Genomic DNA, 21,454 nt, shown 5'->3' on the forward strand with positions numbered 1-21,454 from the left:
TAGCCCTTGGTATGTTACCCTGGGTCTGTACACTCTTCTCCATCTCCTTACTGTGTGTTGCTTGACCGCATTCATATCCTCATCACCCTCAGCCTCTTCCACATGTTGATGTATGATGGCTATTGCGACCCTTAGCATTTTGCTGTTGTGAGTGTTAAAAGTTTCCCACTTGTTTACACTGGTGGTGTAGAGTGTGGGAAAAACCAGAGGGAAAGGTGTTTGCATAGTTTATAGTAGTGTTCTGGGCTGGGCTGGTCTGCTGCCTGTGTAATTGTCTGATTCTGATAAATTTCACCTGCCAGCTAAGCTAGTTCTCCTTGATTACCTTCCTACTGCTGTTTTCCCTTCCCATTGCCTTCCTGTTTAAGCCCATGTGCGCGCCGCACAAACAGAGTGCTCAAATGTGCACACTGCTACTATTTCCAGGTTTAACCTCTTTTTTCTTCCTGTAAAACCCGGTGCACGGTGCGCACACCTGCTTAGGCTTTGTACAAAGTGCTAAGCAGGTTTAGACACACCCCCAGCTTAGCTATGCTAAGCTAGGGGCAAACCCAAGCCACAGGGCTCCAATCCACTTACAGTATGCCTGACACACACACACATGATGTCACCTAACTCCTAGGCTTGCACCAGGCTGTTCCTACTCTTACACTGTTGGGACCTGACTCACATGCTGGGGAAAACAGGGATTCACTATCCTTCCCCTCATTTGCATAGGATTGCCTGCTAATGCATAGTTACATGTCTCACACTAAGCCTCCCCCTTATCAACCACTACTCACTGGCCAGATTGTCTTCTGCCTGCCATTGACTTGCATGGCAAAATACTGATTTTAGTTAGAATACTTATTTTAGGTTTATTTTATTATTTTCCCCTCAATCCCGTTTGCACGCCGCTGCCCTACACTGAAACAGCCGAGATCATATAAAACAAACAAAAGTTGATTTTTTTATTTTTTTAAACAGGCCTTATACTTGGCCATTGGCATGCTTGCTACATGATATGCAGCCTTTATTTGGAGGTGGCATAGCTCCGTTTTGGATTTTGCAGAAATGTACTTGGTTAGTAAAGTCACCTCATTTGCATGAATTTCACTTGCAAATGGATGATTTGCATACCAGGGCTTATTCCTTGCAAGATTAGTGCAGGAGCGCTCATGCATGCTCCTACAGGCTGTTCCTGGATCACACGGTAGACATATTGCCTGCTTGAGCTCCTGCACCAATCTTGCATGCCGTGCAAGTTTTCGAGAATCTGGGGGTTAGTCTTTCCATTGGATTGTTTCATTGGTATATCTTCTTTACTTGTTAGGTCTGACCATAAAGAAATTGCCTTCAAAATAAAACTGAAACAAGAAATTCCTTCTACCCAGGGTACCTTTAGAAAACTACCTACTCCTGAGTGATATATTGGCAAGCTTCAAATCCCCACCAAACCAAGTTAACTCCATGAATCCATAGAAATGTACACCACCACACTATAACTGCATGTAAGCATCTGCATAGATGCAGCTGTACCCTGTAGGAACAAGTGTAGGGCAAACCCCAGAAACAAACCCACATGGTGGAACCATAATATCAACAGGCTTTATAATAAAATAAAATTATTTTGACCAATGGATGAGTGATTTCCAGAATGTTAGAGCCCTTGTCACTGCAACAAACAAAGAACTCAGGAGTATAATAAAATCAACCAAAGCCAAGTCTGAGGCTAAAATAGCAACTAGAGCCAAAGACAATCACAAGGCATTTTTAGTTATGTTCACAATTGCAAAAGAATGATGCAGCAATGCGGTGAGCCTATTGTGAAAGATGTTACTTACAGTGAGGTGGGAGATATAGCAAACCTTCTGATACATTTACCTCTAACTTTACCCTCCCTCCCATCTGTCCCTCAAGATATACCTGAAACTGGCTTGCCTCCAGCTTTTACACAAGTATAGGTACTAAAAGTGCTGTCAAAATCTAAAAATACTGACTCGAGTCCTAACAATATCCCTAGCTGTATCTTAAATAGCATGAAGCATGATTTAGACACACTCCTAGTAACACTGTTTAGTGTCAGCTTCCATACAGGTTTTGTGACAAGCAAATAGAGAACAGCTACAGTCATTCCCCTGCACAAGGGAGGGCCTTTCACAGACCCAGGCAGTTACAGACACATAACTCTGAGCAGCCTCATATGCAAAACCATGGAAAAACCTATCATGGAACTTATCAGTCAGGACATAGGGATCTTCCAAACTCTGGACTTGTCTCGGTTTGGATTCATCATGGTCAAGCCATCCTTACTCAACCTGGTGAATTTTGTGAAAGGATCTCCAAAGCAGTGGATGAAGGCAAAATGGTACACATCACATACCTTGACCTGGCATAAATTTTGGACGCAATTCCCCACTCAGGCATAGTATAAAAGCTAAAAAAAATGGGAAAAAAAAACCCCTATGTCACCCACTAGATTGCCAGCTGGCTCACACATAGGACACAAGAAATCAAAATAGGGAAAGTTATCGTCATAAAGCGACCAATCACCAGTGGAGTCTCCACAAGGTTCTGTGCTGGGACCTCTCCTGTTTGGCGTCTACTTTTCTGAAGTAAATACCACAGGGCTTTGCCTGACTAAGTTTGCAGATGACTGCAGGATAGGAGAAGTCATCGAATCCCTAAATGATTCAGTCATGCTGCAGGAAGGTTTGTACCAAATAAATAAGTGATGCCAAAATCATGGACCGAAATTAGATGCCAAAAATGCATTATTCTATCTTTTGGGAAGTCCTCTATCCCAGGGGAACTACCACATTAACAATGCACAACTAAAAGTTGACCAAGTTGTTCAGGATTTGGGAAGTTATTATGTGCACAGGGACCTAACTTTTGACCAACACATGGTCATTGTTTTAAGAAAGTCCTTCTACATTGCACAGTTTATAAAGAAAGGGATTGTTTCTAGATCTACAGATGGCATTGTCCCCATTTAAGATATATACATCACTTCCTTTTATACATATACTAATTACTTAATTGTTGAATTTCATTATTAACCGCTTATGTCTTATTCCTGCTCACTAATACTGTGCCTAAAATAATTAAAAGTATCTCTAACAATTTTAAAAATTCTTTAAAAAGCCTTAAAAATGTATTTAATTATTTAAATGATTTATTATATGAATTTTAATGTATTTTTAATCATACTTATACATATTTATATATATATTTTATACACATTTTCCAACATTTTAGTACATCTTTGTCAAATATGTTCAATGCATTTTTTCTTTCTTGAAAGATTTTATACATAAAGAAAAAGACATTTCAGTTCATGAGCACATGAATTATAAAAAGTTTTGTATTACCTTGCATTATATACACATGTTGTATGGTTTTAAGATGTTTGCAAAGAAATACATTTTAAAGGCTTTTTAAAGAATTTTTAAAATTGTTAGAGATACTTTTAATTATTTTAGGCACAGTATTAGTGAGCAGGAATAAGACATAAGTGGTTAATAATGAAATTCAACAATTAAGTAATTAGTATACGTATAAAAGGAAGTGATGTATAGATCTTGAATTGTCTGAGGAAGTTTAACATAGCTTAAATAAAAGCGCTTACGGAGTATTGTGATTTTAAATAATAAAGTGTGTGCTTCCAGTACCGTGGATTTATCTTTCATGCAGTCTATTGGGTCAAGGTCCGTTCATTTTTGGGTTCTACAGTTTGCTTTCTTTGTTCGTCTACAATAGTATGTCTTTGAGGAACGAACCTGATGTACCCATACTACTGAATGAGGAAGATGGAAGGACCGAAGGGTCGATTGGAAAATTAACGGTGCTTATCATGCAGCTAACACAATGAGTAGATGGGCTGTATGAACGAATTAATGCTCCAACTCTTAACCTTGGCAATGTTGGTGTTAACACAGCTAGAGAAAGCACTACCTTTGATTTTAATGATATACCTCTTTGTTTAGGGAACCAGAATCCCCCTGGTCACAATATTAGTTTTGGATCTGACCAGCGTGCTCAACTGGATGTCCAAGGGCAACAAGGAGCACGTATACATAACATGGGATTGAATCAAGGAAATAATAATGGTTTTAGGAGAGAAGTACCTGTCCTGAACAAATGGTTAGAGTCAGCGTTCGCATTTTCCGGAGGTCAAGCACAAGGTACTAACTCCATGGATTACAAACTCAATGAATTTGACAGTAAGTTAATTAAATGTAAAAAATTACAATTAGAAAATGCGTATTTGAAAGAGTGCATAAAGCAAAACATTATTCCGAAGGGTCTGCGATTTTGGCGGTACCCTACTGGTTTAGCCAATAATTCACCATTACATATTGATGCAATTATTTGATAGACATGGGAAAGAACTTTTAACTATCATGATTAAATACAATCAAATTGATATAGATATGCTCATGAACAAACTCAATGCACTAGATAGGGTATAAGAGAGGACATTTCTTATGACAACATAAAATATGAAATTTTACGGATCTACAATAGTATTGATCAACAGATTCTTAAATTAAAAACTGGTAAAATGCAGAAACTTCAAAGAGATTTAAAACAGTATGCTAATGGCATCACATACCCTAAGCCACCTGGTGGCCAAAGAAGATATAGGGAAAACAACAACATGGACAGCGTCAATAATGAATATAATATGGCAAGAGAAACTGTGCAACCAAACAAATTCTCTTTATGACCAAGAATTCCCTGAATTAAGAAGGTCAGAGAGAATAAGAAATAAAGCAAACCCCCAGTATTTTTACAATCAAGCTGTGGGGTTTCAAGGGGCCAAGCCAAAAAACAAGCAATGGAGGACTTAAATGATGGCCCAACATTCACTATTGACTTATGGAAGAGGCATGAATTGCAGCAAATCGGCAACACATTGTGCCAGGATAAAGAACATGTAATTGTGAATACCAGAGGAGATTTTAAAGTGTATCATTTCTCTGAAGTTTATGTTGACAAAAAAGTAGCAGATGTATTATCTAAAGGAACAACCTTTGTTCCAACTAAGACTTTTGACTTTGCAGGTACAATGATTGATATAAAAATGGTTTTAAGGAAAATTAATTTTAGTTTTAATATATCATGATAGCATCTACAATGTTAGAAATAAGTTTAATATTAGCAGCATATACAATCCCCCCCTACATCCCAAATTAATTACATATGAAAAAATGTGCGAACATGAATTAAAACGTTTACACACATTGAACATAAAAGGGAAACATATTCAGAATCTAGATAACAATGAACAAAAGATCCTGAAAACATTAATTAATGATAAAGTAAGAATCATGAGACCGGATAGAGGTGGTGGAGCTGTTATTATGAACCAAGAAATGTATAATAATAAATTATATCATATTCTAGATTCAGATACATATACAGAAATCTCATTGAATTAATTGAATACTGCTTATAGAAAAATTTATCGACAAATCAATGACATTTTTTTAGAAAGAAGGATAGACAGATTTGTATAATTATTTGAACATCACTACCCCCAGAATTCCATTTTTTGGTACCCCCAAAATACACAAAAGTATAGAGGACCCCCCATGTGCCCATTAGTAGACAGTAGAGACTCAATAACTTCAGCATGTGCAATATATAGATTATGAATTAAAGAAGATCCTTAGGAAAGAAACTCAAATTTGTAAAGATTCCTGGACTTTTTTAGGGCACATGAATGAAGTTGAGTTTGATAATCATGACATCTTACTCACCATAGATGTATGTGATTTATATACCATCATTCCACAAACCACAGGGTTAGAATGGGTTAATGAAATGCTTATTTTCCATCATATAACACATGATTCAACTAATCTAATAATGGAACTTTTAGAAATAGTGTTAATAATTTTATAACATTTAATAATAAATATTTTTTACAGAAAAAAGGCATCGCTATGGGGTCACCCTGTGGGGGAGCTTATGCAAACTTAGTCATGGCCTTCTGGGGGAGAAATTTTGTATTCAGTAGTAAATATCACACATTCATAAAATCATATCACAGATTCCAGGATGATATTAGCATAATCTGGAAAGGTGCATCAGATATGTTGAATGAATTTTTAATATATTTAAACACTACTACATATTTCTTTAAATTCACATGGGAAATCAATATGGAATACATGAATTATTTGGATGTGCACCTTATGAAAGACAATATTAATCAAGCCTATATAGCAGTTATTCATCATAAGGAATCTTATTTGAATTGTTTTTTACATTATAGTAGTTGCCATCCAGAGCATCAAAAAAAGTCTGTAGTCAAAGGCCAGCTTGTAAGAGCAGCGCGGATAGTTACTAATTTTGATCAATTTAAAGATGAATGTATTTTCTAACGTAATATGTTTCTCAATAGAGATTATCCAGAAATATTGGTTGATGCATTAATACAAGAAGTTACTATTAAGAGAACAAATGGACATTTTAAACCCATTTTAGATAAACAGAGGATAGTGCAAAATCCTAGTGATTCACATAATATGATTAATGGGAGTTTAAACAATGATGAAATTAGAGGTTCAATAAGACATGGTTTTTCTAGAGCTCTAGTACTTACTTTCTCATAAGACTATAACATGATTAGAGATATATTAATTAATAATTGGACTATTTTATTAGAAGATCCTCACTGTAGGAATCACATCAGTGAGAGACCCAAGATAGTCTATGGGAAGGATAAAAGTTTGAAAGATATTCTAAAGAACATGCATCATCCTCCCACTCATAATAAGAAAGGTATGGGTAAATGTGGCACCTGTCTTTGGTACCATAAAATAAAAATGGGTGAATCTTTTTATTTAATGGAGAAAAAGTATTACTTGCATAGTAAATATAATTGTAAATCAAAGGCTGTTGTTTATTTAGCGACATGCAATTCATGCTCAATGTTCTATATTGGGAAAACAGAAAGACAGTTATCTCAAAGATTATATGAGCATGAATATGCTATAAAGAGAAATAAATTAAACAATGCATTAGCAAAACACATAAGTGAGCATAATGATCACCAATTTTCTTTCATGGCTATTGACCATGTAGAGATGGACGATAAGAGACCTTGGGGCTTGTATTTAGAACTTAAAGAATTGAAATGGCAGATAAAAACACAAGCTGATATTTGGCCTGGAATAAATGGGCGTAGCTCAATAGCACCAGTTCTTTAACTAAAAGCCCTACAAAGAAACAAAATGAAGTGATCTATACGATATTAATATTAATATATATTAATACAGTGGTTATTTCAAGTGAAACAACGTCTGATTTATAATTTGAATCTCCCTTAAGCACATATATGAATACATACATAAACTATATATAATATTATCATTATTGTTGTTTTAGTAATATAAGCATATATTTAGATGCATTCATTTGAGATATTTCCCATATATATTTAATATATTCTATTTTTATATCAAATATATGTACATAGTATTTATTATTCCTCTGATTTATTATATGAATTTTAATGTATTTTTAATCATACTTATACATATTTATATATATTTATACACATTTTCCAACATTTTAGTACATCTTTATCAAATATGTTCAATGCATTTTTCTTTCTTAAAAGATTTTATACATATAGAAAAAGACATTTCAGTTCATGAGCACATGAATTATAAAAAGTTTTGTATTACCTTGCATTATATATACATGTTGTATGGTTTTAAGATGTTTGCAAAGAAATACATTTTTAAGGCTTTTTAAAGAATTTTTTAAATTGTTAGAGATACTTTTAATTATTTTAGGCACAGTATTAGTGAGCAGGAATAAGACATAAGCGGTTAATAATGAAATTTAACAATTAAGTAATTAGTATACGTATAAAAGGAAGTGATGTATATATCTTGAATTGTCTGAGGAAGTTTAACATAGCTTAAACGAAAGCGCTTACGAAGTATTGTGATTTTAAATAATAAAGTGTGTGCTTCCAGTACCGTGGATTTATCTTTTATTCAGTCTATTGGGTCAAGGTCCGTTCATTTTTGTGTTCTACAGTTTGCTTTCTTTGTTCATCTACAACAGTATTGTCCCCATTTACTCAGCCCTCATTAGGCCCATCATTGAATATAATGCTCCTTTTGGCATGTATCTGTCTAGACACATGCAACAACTGGAACACCCACAAAGATAACTTGATAAAAGGATACAAGACCTAAACAACAAGTCCTACATGGGCTGATGCAAAGCCCTGTCACCATACTCGATATCCTACAAACTGATATGAGGTGACCTGTGTCTGGCATACAAGGCTTCCTCAGACCCAGTACTTATGGAGTTACTGCACAAAATTCAAATAGCATCAGAAACACTCAGTCTAGAGATTTAAATCCCTTCTGCAACATCAACAGAATGTTCTAGTGGGATAAGTATATATCACAAAGGATACTGCTGCTCTGGAACAGACTCCTCATCCACATAAAATGAAGTTCATTCCTGTTCATATTCAAGTGCAAACAGAAAATTTATCCCAGGACTGACCCCTGTACTACTAATGGAGAGATGCAATTCCTAAATGCTTTATCCCATGCACAAGTCACCTCAAATTATCTATAGCATGACCTAAATTTTTCTCATAGAGGTAATATCTAATTATCAGCCATGGGATGGTAAGGCCAATCTCTAAACAAATGGTATAGGTTAATTCGAGCACAAAAGGGACATTGGCTAGGCTTAAAATGACCCTTAAGGGCAGCTAGTCTAGTACTTATCTATGACCCTATGAACCATATCGTGAAGGCCACATTTGTGATGCTGTTTGTCACTGACTGCAAACACATCTATGATGCATCCTATATGCTTTAGGTAGAATTGGTAGGTGTCTCTGGCTGTACCTACAACTGTGGCAACACCATTATTGTACTGAAGTTGTGGCACATTGGTTCTGTATTTGGCCCTTGCTTGACATAATATCCAGTAACATGGGTTCAGACATCACCTCCGCATACATGACATATCTAAACCTGTGGAATGTATTGATAGCTGTGCACATGTATGCTTATGATGTTAGCACATATGGATCAGCTATTCAGATATATTTTTCATGTTTTTTCTGCTTAACTGTACATGACGGTAGTAGAGGTGACACACGTGTTTTTTTGCAAAGCTATGCACTGTAAATGAGAGATGAGGCATTCATATGACATTTGCTTCGAACATTGTCATGTCAATATGTGAACTCCCATATAAATTCTAAGATGTAGAAAACCAACTGAAACAAACTGAAGAAAGACAAACAGGCTGTGCCTTGTTCCTAGGGGCAAATAAATCCAAAAATACTCACCAAAGTAGAAAAAGTTTTTTAAATTAAAGGTACTCGAAAGAAAGAAGGTAGAGAAGGAAAATTAATATTGTTCCTTTCGCGGTTATTTTATAGTAGACATAGTTCATGAATGAACCAGAATGTGGGGTGGAGGGAGTGTTTCACATTTTTAACATATTTTAAGTACTTATATATGTTCTTGGTAAGTTAAATGAATAATGTGATGCATTTGTTTAAATTCAATGCATTCATTTTTGTATTTACCATGTAACACATATTTTAACAAATACATAGTAGATTTTATTCAGGCATTTTAGGGGTTTATGTTGCTTTAAGTGTTTCAGCCAATTAGAACTTGAGTGTGAATATTTAAATGTTAGAAATGCACTTGAATGTTGTCTGATGAAGTTTACATTGATAAACAAAACTGGTAACCTGCTATTTGTTGTGTGCAACATTGGTAGATTGTTTTGTCCTATTAAACAACATTTTTTTCTACTTTGGTGAGTATTTTTGGATTTGCTTGCCCCTAGAAATGAGGCAAAATCTAATATGTGCAAATAACCATGTCTTTCACATGTCCAGCCAAAATAGGAAGGCCGATTTTTTACTTCACATAAACAAAATAATTATAGAGGATCTGCATCAGCATGGCCAGAACTTGCTAGGATGAATGGCAATACTATGTGGAAATAGACAACAAGCAGTCCTTTGGGACAACAACCTATCTACTCTACTCCCTATCTCCCTGGGAGTCCCACAAGGCTCTATTCTGGGGCCCCTCCTCTTTTCTATTTTTATCAATGACCTGAAAACATCCCTACCTCAAACCACCTGTATTCAATATGCCGACGACTCAGTATTAATCTGCACAGTAGCATCTTCTGCTGAACTCCAGTCAAACACCCAAAAACTGTTTACCTTAGTTGAAAACTGGTTCTCCAAATGCTGTCTCCTCCTTAACCCAAAAAAAAAACAAACTTCTACTGTTCACCCCTACCCAGAAGTCTCCCCCCATAGACTTTACAGTTATATCAAATAACAGCACTGTAATAGCACCTGACACAACTACTAAACTATTAGGTGTAACAATTGACCATAATCTCAACTTTGACACTCATATTAACCTTACCATCAAATCAGTAAATAGAAAACTTGGTTCTCTCTATAGGCTAAAACCCTTCCTTACACCTACAGCCAGGACTACTATTGCCCAAACCCACCTAATCTCCACCCTTCTCTACGCCTCCCCAATTTATACTAATCTATCCAAATACAATCTAAATAAGCTGGCCGCATCTTACAATAACATTGCTAGATTCGCCACCGGATCCCCATTCCACACTCACCACTGTCAAAACCTAAAACAACTAGGATGGCTAGAACTCCAAAACCAGCTTCTTTTTCAACAATTAACTGTCACCCACAAAATCTTGTGTCATCCTACAAATATTCCCATTCTCTCTAACCTAATCAACCCATATAAAAATCTGAGTACCCTACGCTCAGCAAATAAGCTACTAGTTGCAACCCTTAAATCCAACAACAAATCTGGCAATTGTCTATTTGCTAACTCTATTGGAAATTATTGGAACAAGCTTCCTAGTAAACTAACATCCCTCACATCTACTCCACTTTTCAAAAAGCAATTAAAAACCTTCCTTAATTTACAATGGCTATGCCCATGTACTAATCCCAGCTGAATCTCACTTGTCTCTACTAACTTTTTCTAATTTATTAAGCTTCTGTGTTAAACTTCTGTACTTAAACAGTATGAATATAGTCCTGTATTGATCTTTGTAAATATTTAGCTCTTTGTTTTTTGCCTACTGTGTTCAATTTTTCTCATGTAATGAAACATAAGCCTAACTATAAGGGTGTTTTTTTTTGTTTAATAACCATATTTTACAACCAAGTTTGATACTATCCTCTAATGGCTTATATTCTTATGTACATTATTTGCTATATAACTAATGTGGAGCTTTTCTCCTTGGGCCTCTACTAAAAATGGAGATATATCCACTCAGACTAGCCCGATCAACAAATGTAAAATAAAATAAATAAAAATAAATAAATGTGGAGAGATCAAAAGTGAATGGATTTTACACACGATCATTGCTGTGGGTGGACACAACATATACAGAGAGGCCTGCCAGCAATGTTGCTCTGACATGATCCTCCATGTAGCCTGCAGACTCCACCACTGTGAGAGGGTGAGGAATGCCATTGAAGGTAGCCCAACATTGCCTCCCCTGAATGAGATAATGATGCTCCTGGCATCCTTTCATAATACCTGCCAGGATCATGGGATATCTTGAGAGGTACTGAGACAGATGTTCCAGGATATATAGGTATGTTCTATGTTTATAAACACTGCAGCATATACCAATTAAAACTGAAGGACATTCATTCACATTTCTTACCATGATGTTATATTTGTGTTACAGCATGAGAACTTACACTGTGACTGCAACAGCACACCTGATGTGGAATCACAACATAAGTGTTATACCATGTTATCTTACCTAAACAGTGCATACATAACACTGTCAGCAACATGTGTGATACTGTGTGTTTTAACTGCATAGCCCCATCAACATCAAAACAGTGGCACCACATATCTCTACATTCTGTTAATGCGATCCATAGCTTTTGTGTGCCTCTGCCTCCTATTATGACTGTGGTGTATACTCACATGTTGTTGTTAATGTGCCATTTTAATGTACAGCTACATTTGTGCAGGACATGGGCCATAAATTATCAGGCACAAGTAGACCTGGTAAGGTTGATTGTTGCTATGATGGAACACTGTTTAGCACATATGTGATCTATGATATTAATGATGCTTTGTTCCCTACACAGAGACTGTTTTTCACATAATTCTTTCCATATTCTGTTCGTGTGATCCTTAGCTGTTTCATGTCTCTCTCTCCTGTTATGGCTGAGGAGTATACTCATATTTTTTTATGTCATTTTATAATGCAGATTACACTTTATACTGGATGATATGTTGCCCAACTAGGGAGGACATACCTGGAAAGGCAGTTTATATTGCTGCTATATTTCAGCATTGATAATTACTTCTGTGCCCATCATGACTAATGTGGTCTTGTTCACCCGCAAAGAACACCTGCAATTTGCATGTGCTGTGCATTATAGAACATGGTTGAATGCTACAGGATGCCTTTTATGGGCTTACTTCTGAGTTGTGTACATTTTTCTTTTTACATGACAGTGGCATTCCAATCCTCACCACAAGTGGTGGAGTCAGAGGAGGACGTGTCAGGTAAGTGTTGGTAGTTGCTTTGACATTATATATCATATATGCTTGATATGTAAATGACATGGCACATATCTGGTTTATATGGTCCCTGCACCATCCATAGCCACAACATCCTGATAAGTCCATATCATCATAAGCATTATTGTTATATACGTGTCTGAAATATTGGTCCTATGCTGCATTTTATGACTTCTTTGAATGCATATAATGTGTCATCTGTATCTTTTTGCAGCACGTCCACTACCTGCCTCCTCTAGTAGCATGTCCACTGATCCTGCAGTGGGATGTGATGTACCTAACTGTAATAGTACAGTCAATGGCACATGGACCACTGTATAGGGTTCACTGTCCTGCTTGGAATGGGACAAGACATGAGGTGCATGGTGTAGCACCCAATAGGGAGGATAATGTGGCTGGCCATTCTGGTAATGTGAGGATATCAGATGACAGACATGATGATAACCATGACCTGCTATCCCATGTAGAGTCTGGTAATGATGGCGACTCTTCCCCATGATGGATTGATACTGTCAGTTGGTCTACACGTAGGAGTGTAGCTGATGTGCATGTGCACCTGGCAGAAGGTGTTCACTTATTATTACAGGGCCATGAACAGTCATAGCAATGTCATGGCTCTGACCTTTGTGCACTTGCCCATGCCACTATCATGTAGCAGACAAGCAGTGTATGTAACATGAAGGCGAGGAGAGCAAACATAGGTTCATAGTTTCACTGGTGTATACTAGGCTAATGGCCACTGAGGTCTTTTTAAGCATAGCCATGCATCCCAAATCTCTAAAAAGCTCTTGCATCCTTGATAAGTATAAGCATTCGCCTGGGAGATGAACCATTCACAAGCAGGGGCCTGGGAGGGTTCCCTATCAGAAGCTTGAAACACTATAAGCCTGAAAATCAAAACCCTGAAACCAAAAGCCTGAAAACTCAAAATCCTGAAAACCCAAAATCCTGAAACTCAAAATCCTGAAAACACAAATAATGCTAATATGCCAATACAAACACACTAATATCTACCAACTGACCTTAACCCTAACCCTAACCCTAAGGTCCGTCACTATCGCACACTCACCTAACCCGCGCCCTAACCCTAACTCACTTAAACCACCCCTAACCCTAATTTTTGTCACTATTGCATACATGCCTAACCTGCGCCCTAACCCTAACTCACTTATACCGCCCCTAACCCTAACATAAAACCAACCGCACACTTACCTGAACCCAACGCATGACCTAACACCACAGGGCTAACAATAGCAAAGCCACAATGACGTCAGTATGTCTATTTTGTGTTTTCAGGATTTTGGGTTTCAGGATTTTGGGTTTTCAGGATTTTGAGTTTTCAGGCTTTTGGTTTCAGGATTTTGATTTTCAGGCTTATAGTGTTTCAGGCTTCTGATAGGGAACCCCTGGGAGATGAAACATTTACAGGCTGCCTGTGTTCACTAGAGACATAAGTGCTAACCTAGGGATGAACTTCCTGTTCCCCATCCAGTTGTCCAAGATACACTTTATTTTTATTTATTTATTTATTTTACATTTGTTAACCAGGAGAGTCCAACTGGATATATGTCCATTTTCAGTGGAGGCCCAGGGAGAAAAGCTCCAGAGCAGTAAAATTGTTAACAATAGATAGCACGTTTACCAAAAGGCACGTTAGACAATATACAGCGTTTACATTTTTTATACTTCTTATAGCAGTATAGTACATATAAGATAGTGAGTTTAACAAAAGGTGTATTTGAGTTTAACAAAAGGTGTATTTGGTAACATTCACAGGATACATTTATTTATACACCTTATACAGGTGTATAACAGCAAGTATAGCAGGAAAGTGGAATAGATAACTTACACAACTCATTTTCACACATGAGAGACATGCTATGTGCATTTGGTTTACTTTACAGTGTTCAGAGTTACCATTAACCCATGCAAAAATATAAAAAGCAGTAGATAAGCTGTTACTCAAGTTGCTGGAAACAGAGAAATATGAGTTACAATCCAGGGGTGGTACAGGTACATAATATATGATTCAGGAAGTGTGTTTTGAGTAGTTTTTTTGAATTGGGTTGTGGAGTTGTTACTTATTATGTGGGCTGGAAGGGAGTTCCAGATTTTAGAGATGTAGTGGCTATAAATGCATCTGCATGTCTCATTTTTAAAGTTTGTTACCTTAAGGAGGTGTTGGGTACTTGATCTTAGGGATCTGGTAGTGGTGTAAGGTTGAAATAGTTGCTGCAGGACAGGGGTGTTGCCTGGATGATGTAGTACTTTGTAAGCAAGTGCTAGTTGGTTGACTTGAAGGGTCAGGGGGAGTTCTAGCCAGCTGAGTTTTTTGAGGCTTTCACAGTGGTGGGCTCTAGAAGGTGAACCTGTGGCAAATCTGGCTATTTTATTGTAACAGCTATCTAATTTGCTGAGCTCTGTTTTTTGGAGATTGGTAAGCATGAGGAGGTGTAAAGTAGGGTGGATAGGAGGTGTGTCCTGGCTGTGGTAACCTTAGAGTGACTGGTGAGAAACTGTTTGTTGCAATAGAGTAGACCCATTTTTCTGTGGACTCTTTTTATGGTCTGGGAGATGTGAATGTCAAATTTAAGGTTATTGTAAATTTCGAGGCCTAGCAGTTTGGAATGACTGCTGGGTGTGATGGTGGTGTTGTTGTGAGAGGAGATTGTAAAGTTAGATGAGAGGGGTGGAGATCTGTGAGAGCTAAAGAGGAGTAGTTTTGTTTTGGCTGGGTTTAGAATGAGGTTTAGGTTGATGATCCATGTTTCTGCCAGGGAAAAGCATTCTTGTGTTAGGGAGAGGAGGTGATCAAGGAAGTTGGCTGCACAGATTATGGTGGCATCATCTGAATATTGGACTATTGAGGCTTTGGGTATGGTGGATGATAGTTGATTAGTAAATAGGGTGAAGAGTAGAGGACCCAGGATGGAGCCTTGGGGTACCCCTAGGGAGACAGGCAGCAAGGGAGAGAGCTAATTTTGCCATTTTACAGCTTGTTACCTACCATCTAGATAGCTCTTAAACCAAGAAATAGTAGAGATGCTGAGGTTTAAGGCAGTTAGTGTATGAAGTAGTTTTTCCATGGTTGACCATGTCAAAGGCTTTAGATAAGTCTAAGAGAGTAGCAGATACTAGCAGTCCATTGTTTCTGTGGTTATTGATGGTATTAGTGAATGATGTAAGTGCAGTGATGGTGCTATAGAAGGGTCTGAAACCATGTTGCTGAGTGGATAGTAATTTGTTTTATAAAAGGTACTTCATCAGTTGCATGTGGACAACTTTCTCTAGGAGTTTAGATAGGGGGGATAGTTACTGAGTTTTACAGAGCTACCCCTTTGTGCAGTGGTGTTATATGAGATATTTTCCAAAGATGGGGTACTTTGCACTCAGAGATAGATCTGTTTATTAGTATGGAGACAGGGTAGGCTATTGCTTCTGGAGCTAGTTGCAGTTATTCGAAAGGTACTTTATTGGTGGCTGTAGAGGCTGGCTTAAGTTTTTGGAGTAATTTTTGTATGATTTTGGTTGGCACTGGGTTGAAGGTGAAGATGGGGTCACTGAAATTTGTTTTGGGTGAAGAGGGTGTTTTTGTTGGGGATGGGTGGTTGGGGCTCATTTGATTGTTGGCTAGGTTTTGGATAGTTTCTGTGAAGAATTTGTTGAGCTGTGTGGGGATGTTGTCATGGTTGTTCACTATTTTGGAGGTGGGGGTGGTTATTTTCCCTAGTTGCAGTACAGTGTTGACAGCAGCCAGAACGTTTTTGGGTTGTTAATATATTTATTCTGTATATTTTGGTAGTAGGAGATTTTGTCTCTTTTAATAAGTTGAATTGAGTTAGGGAAGAACTCTGCTTGACATGGCTGTGGAGTCTTTTCCAGAGAAGGGGTAGTCTCTGGGATATATACCTGTCTCTCCAGCAGTGCCTATTTATATCACAGGTGAGGTTTAAGGCTTTAGCACAGGTGATTCTGGTGCTGTTTGCTTTTTAGATATGCAAGAGGTCCATCAGGTTGGGGTTTGACAGCGCCTTGCATGCCAGGCATAGATCTCCCCTCAACAGCCTCTAGGAGACAGTATATACAGATAGGGCTTTGAAATAGTCTGCACAAGCCATGTTACTTAAAACCTGTATTCTTTAGTGAAGAACTTCTGAGGGCATTCCACTTGTTGGATGTGCCTGATTAAGTACATACTAAAGAGGGCATTGTACTCATTGATAGGTCTGATGAATGCCATATGCAGTGGAACAATGACCTTCTTGGACCTAGATGCCATATTTTTGATTATAAGTTGCATGGTATGGAATGATTTACTCACCTCTGTAGACACATAATTGTCAAAAGCTAGATTACTCTTTACATGTGTCCCCATGTTGACTATTTGGGGTGTGTTGTTAATATGATAGTTATCAGGGGTGTATGCCTTCCCAAAGGATACTATTAGGCATTACATGGGATTTAGTTTTTAGTACATGGCTCTAACACAAATTATTCGCCTGTGTCAGCCCTTCCTGGAGAACAATAGTGTCGGTGAGGGAGTCTATGACTGCTCCTAACTTGCAATTGTCTGCAGATTTGGTCTGCCAGAGATCCTTGACATTGTCCTTAACTTTAGAGAAGAAGATGACAAAAAGGAGTGGTCCCAAGACCAGTCACTGAGGGACTCTGCTTGGGACTGACTTCTTTGTAGAGTTGGACTTCCTAGTTCTAACTTCATGAGTCCTGTCTGTGAGCTAGCTGGGTATCCATCAGGTGACATAAGGGTTTATACCTAACCTCTTGAGTTTGTCAACAATGCTCAAATGGAGTATTGTGACTAATGCCGTGGGTCAGTCATGGTAAGTAGTGTGAAACATTTTGCGCTTGTCCATTGCTTTGGTGACCTTCTAAAAGAAGTCTGCCAGGTTGAGTAGGCATGACCTGTGCTTAACAAAACTAAACTGAGATGGGTCCAGTGTCTAGCAATTTCCTATACCATTATTGATCATTTTCATGATAACTCTTTCTATGGCTCTGCATATGAGATTAGTGAGACTTACATGTGTCTGTAGTTTCCAGGTTCTGTAGATGGCCCATCTTTGTGCAGAGGGATGGCAGTCGTTGTTCTCCATTCGTGAGACATGAAGGCTATTTGGAGGCGATGGTTAAATAGTGATTAAAGAAGGCTCTGATAAGTGATGTTTCATGCTATTTAAAAGTCAGCCTGGGATGGAGAGGCCACAGCAGCATTGGCTGAACAGCATGACAGTGCAGTATCTGTGCTTTGTTATGGCAATGCTACAGCAGTGCCATAGTATGAATCAGGTGTTATGTGCCCTAACTGTAGTAAGCAGATTACCTCCAGTGGAGAGTGGCAGAACCCCTCTCTTTAGACCTACACATGGCCCTCAGGCATCAATATCTGCACTGCAATGTGTACACACATTTGCAGCTTGTCAATCAACTGTAAGCCCAGCAGTCACATCCAGACAGACACACTGCACTATTGCTCCTACTCACACTGTGTTCCAAAATGCTAGTGTCACTACATCCAGCTCCCTGGTACAGCACTTTGGGACAAGTGTTTTCAGATGTGGTAGGGGCAGCCAGGTGCTCGGTGTGAGCCATCAGCTTGGGTGCCCCAGACGGCATTAGAGTAATACTGATGGTCGGTCTGTTGTATGTCCTGTTGTATCATTCTGACCCTGTGGCAATTATGACCATTATGCTGACTACTCCATCTGTAGGTGGTTTCTCAAATGTTTGATGCCACAAGGATTTTCTGAGTAGTTATCTGACCTAGGTGAACAGCTTTGAGTTGAGATATGTAGTACATAGTTGTCATTAATGTATGTTAGCTCAGATACTGATGACAGTAATATTCTACGTAACAATCTCTACGCTTCTATGTTTGCATCTCTTGCTAGTTGACATATAGCATGTATTTTCATAATTAACAGCATGTTGTCTTAGCCATCCTGCATTGACTGCTACATCATACATTTCCTAGTTGTTTGCCATTCCCACATGCACAGGCATGCCTCTGTATGCATTCCTGTGTTACTTATGGCATTTTAGTATGGTACTGCACATGCCTGACCCTCAGTACTGAATGCACTTTTGTGGGCAAGTTTCCCTTTTTTATCATCATGCTGACATGTGCTTCCCATGTGTGTTTTCCCATATCAACTTTATTCTACACAAATATATACCTATAATGATGTATCCCAAACACTGCTGCCTGTTCCATGACTGGTGTACTCGCTGTTCATTGGTGCTCTGCTTAATTAAACATAGAGGGAATGTAATAAAGCCTACATGGTCTTTTTTACCTTGTAGGCATCATGTTATGCTGCTTACACAAAAGTAAGCAGATTTGCAATCCAGTAAGCACTGCTGGGCAGTGCACACACATGTGCCAACACGGTAAGTTCCGTGGCATGCAAATCACCTCATACACAGGTGAATCTCATGCAAATGAGGCAGGTAGAGCAATCCAGCAAGCAGATATTCAGCCCTGCACACCCCGTATCAGTGCCCATAATCTACATGGAAAAATTATGTGTACAGGAATGCAGATGGACAAAAGGGGCTGTAAAAATGTAGATAGATAGACAGAAATGGCATACCACACACAGATATAAGTGAAAATATCCTCTGTGTGTGTCAAAAGTTACAGAAAATATGTTAAAATAAAAAAAAAATTGTAATAATCTGGGCATGTTTGCATGCTGCGCCTCAGTGTGCAAACATGCCTTAAAAAACAAAGTTAAAAAAAAAAAGTGAAAATAAAATTAATATTATGAGACAGAAATGTATTACTGGACCCTGTGTGGAGTATCTACAATGGTGCATTGGTGCTGCTGCTAATGTGGTAGGGCTTGGAAGCATGCTGTTTCCAGGTTGTGAGCACAGATCCCTACGCAAATGAGGTAGAGTTATTGAATAGCATAGTGGGGTAATCGTGTCTGCATATCCCCTCCATGTTGGCAGAGAACCATGTTGGTGTCCACACAGGAGGTAGCTGACATTAGGAGAGGGTGTGTCCAATAACTACTAAGCTGATCGGAGCTTAGCTGTGCCTTTTTGTGCGGTGTGCCGCTGTGCTGAGTGTGGAAGTCAGGGGGGGTGTATGCACTGACCTCTATGCTTTGTTTATCTATGAGGTGCATGTTTCCACATTTTTGCACAGCACGCTGCTGTACAGAGCATGGAAGTCTGGGTGGTCTGTCCACTGACCGTTAAACTTTATTTACCTATGGGGCGCGTGTTTGTGTGGTGTGCCACATTGCTGACATTATCTAAAAGACAATGATGTATTAATTAGTTTTGACCCTTGATTAACTTAAACTAGGGCCATTAAATGAGGTTAATGATATACTAGGCAAGTGCAATGCATCATAAGTAGCCAATCTCACAGGCAGCACAGGGTGGACAGGGACATACTACAAGAACTCACTGAGCTCTGCCACCCTCAACTCAGACACAGAGCCAACAGAGGGGAACCCATCCAAGTGCAAACAAAGGTATGTGTAGCCCTTAGGATAATAACCACAGGTACCTTCCAAAGACCAACTGGGGACATGATGGGGGTCTCACAGGCATCAGCATCCATACTCCACCAGTTCCTGGATACCATGCTACCACATGCAAGTGAGCACATTTATTTTCCCCTGACCACTGAGGCAAGAGCCAGCAATATGCAATGCATCTGCCATGTAGCACACTACCCTGAGGTACTGGGTACCATAGATTGCACTCATGTACACACCAAGGCACCACCCGGTGAGGAGGGTAGAACCTACGTCAACCACAAGAGGTACCACTCCATTAACTGCCAGGTCATGTGCAATGCCCAGGGCATTATCATGAATGTGTGTGCTGGCAGCCCTGTTTGTTATCATGACTCCCATATCTGCACACATCACAGCTGTACCAGATGTTTGTTAGGGGGGACATCCCACATGGCCATTTACCGGGGGATGCTGGCTACGGACTGGAATTATGGATGATGGCACCCATCAGAAATGCACACACACCCACTGAAGAACACCATAATGAGGCACATGTACAAACTATGAACATCATAGAGCATGTGTATGGGCTGCTGAAGTCACATTTCCAGTGCCTCGATATATCTGGTGGAGCTCTGCAGTACCCTCTAGCCACATGTACACATTTTCTCACACTATGTGCCATGCTACACAATATGATCCTACAGAAATAGCTGCAGCAGCCCCCCACCAGTGACTAGGTCACCACAGCCACACTCACAGGAGGACTTGGAGGAGGAGCCCCCTGATGATGTTCCTGTATAGGTGTTCCCAGAGCACCCTGGTATTGGCTAAGAGACAATGCATAGCATATTCACTGACAACGTAGGGCCCTAGGAACTGACATCTTACTCCTACTCACATGCATATATTAAAATAGCTGATGCCAGGCAATAACATGTACCTATCCATGGATTGGCTGCGTACTGCTGGCATCACACAGAGTCAGCCCTGAACTACAGGACTGTCAACTGCTGCATTCACAATGTAAGCCTCTAACCTGCACACTAATTGATTACTATAATATAGTATTCTATGTATGGATCTGTGGCTGTTATGCAAGGAAATATAGTATGATATTTGGACAGATGTAACATCCACATGGGACTACAGATACCCAGTCCAATAGTATGTGGCCCTTAATATTCACAAGGCCTCATCGTTGTAATATTGATGACATCTGGCAAGGGAGATAAGACGTACCTCCCTGGACTACCTGAAAAGAGACATAGAGGAGCTCTCTGAGCATGTAGCCCAGGCCGGTATGACCCTGACCTTGAGTAGCATCTTACCCTCACCAAGAATGATGCC

This window comes from Protopterus annectens, chromosome 11.part0, assembly GCF_019279795.1.
Source record: "Protopterus annectens isolate FY-2018-M chromosome 11.part0, PAN1.0, whole genome shotgun sequence".
Lineage (NCBI taxonomy): Eukaryota > Metazoa > Chordata > Ceratodontiformes > Protopteridae > Protopterus > Protopterus annectens.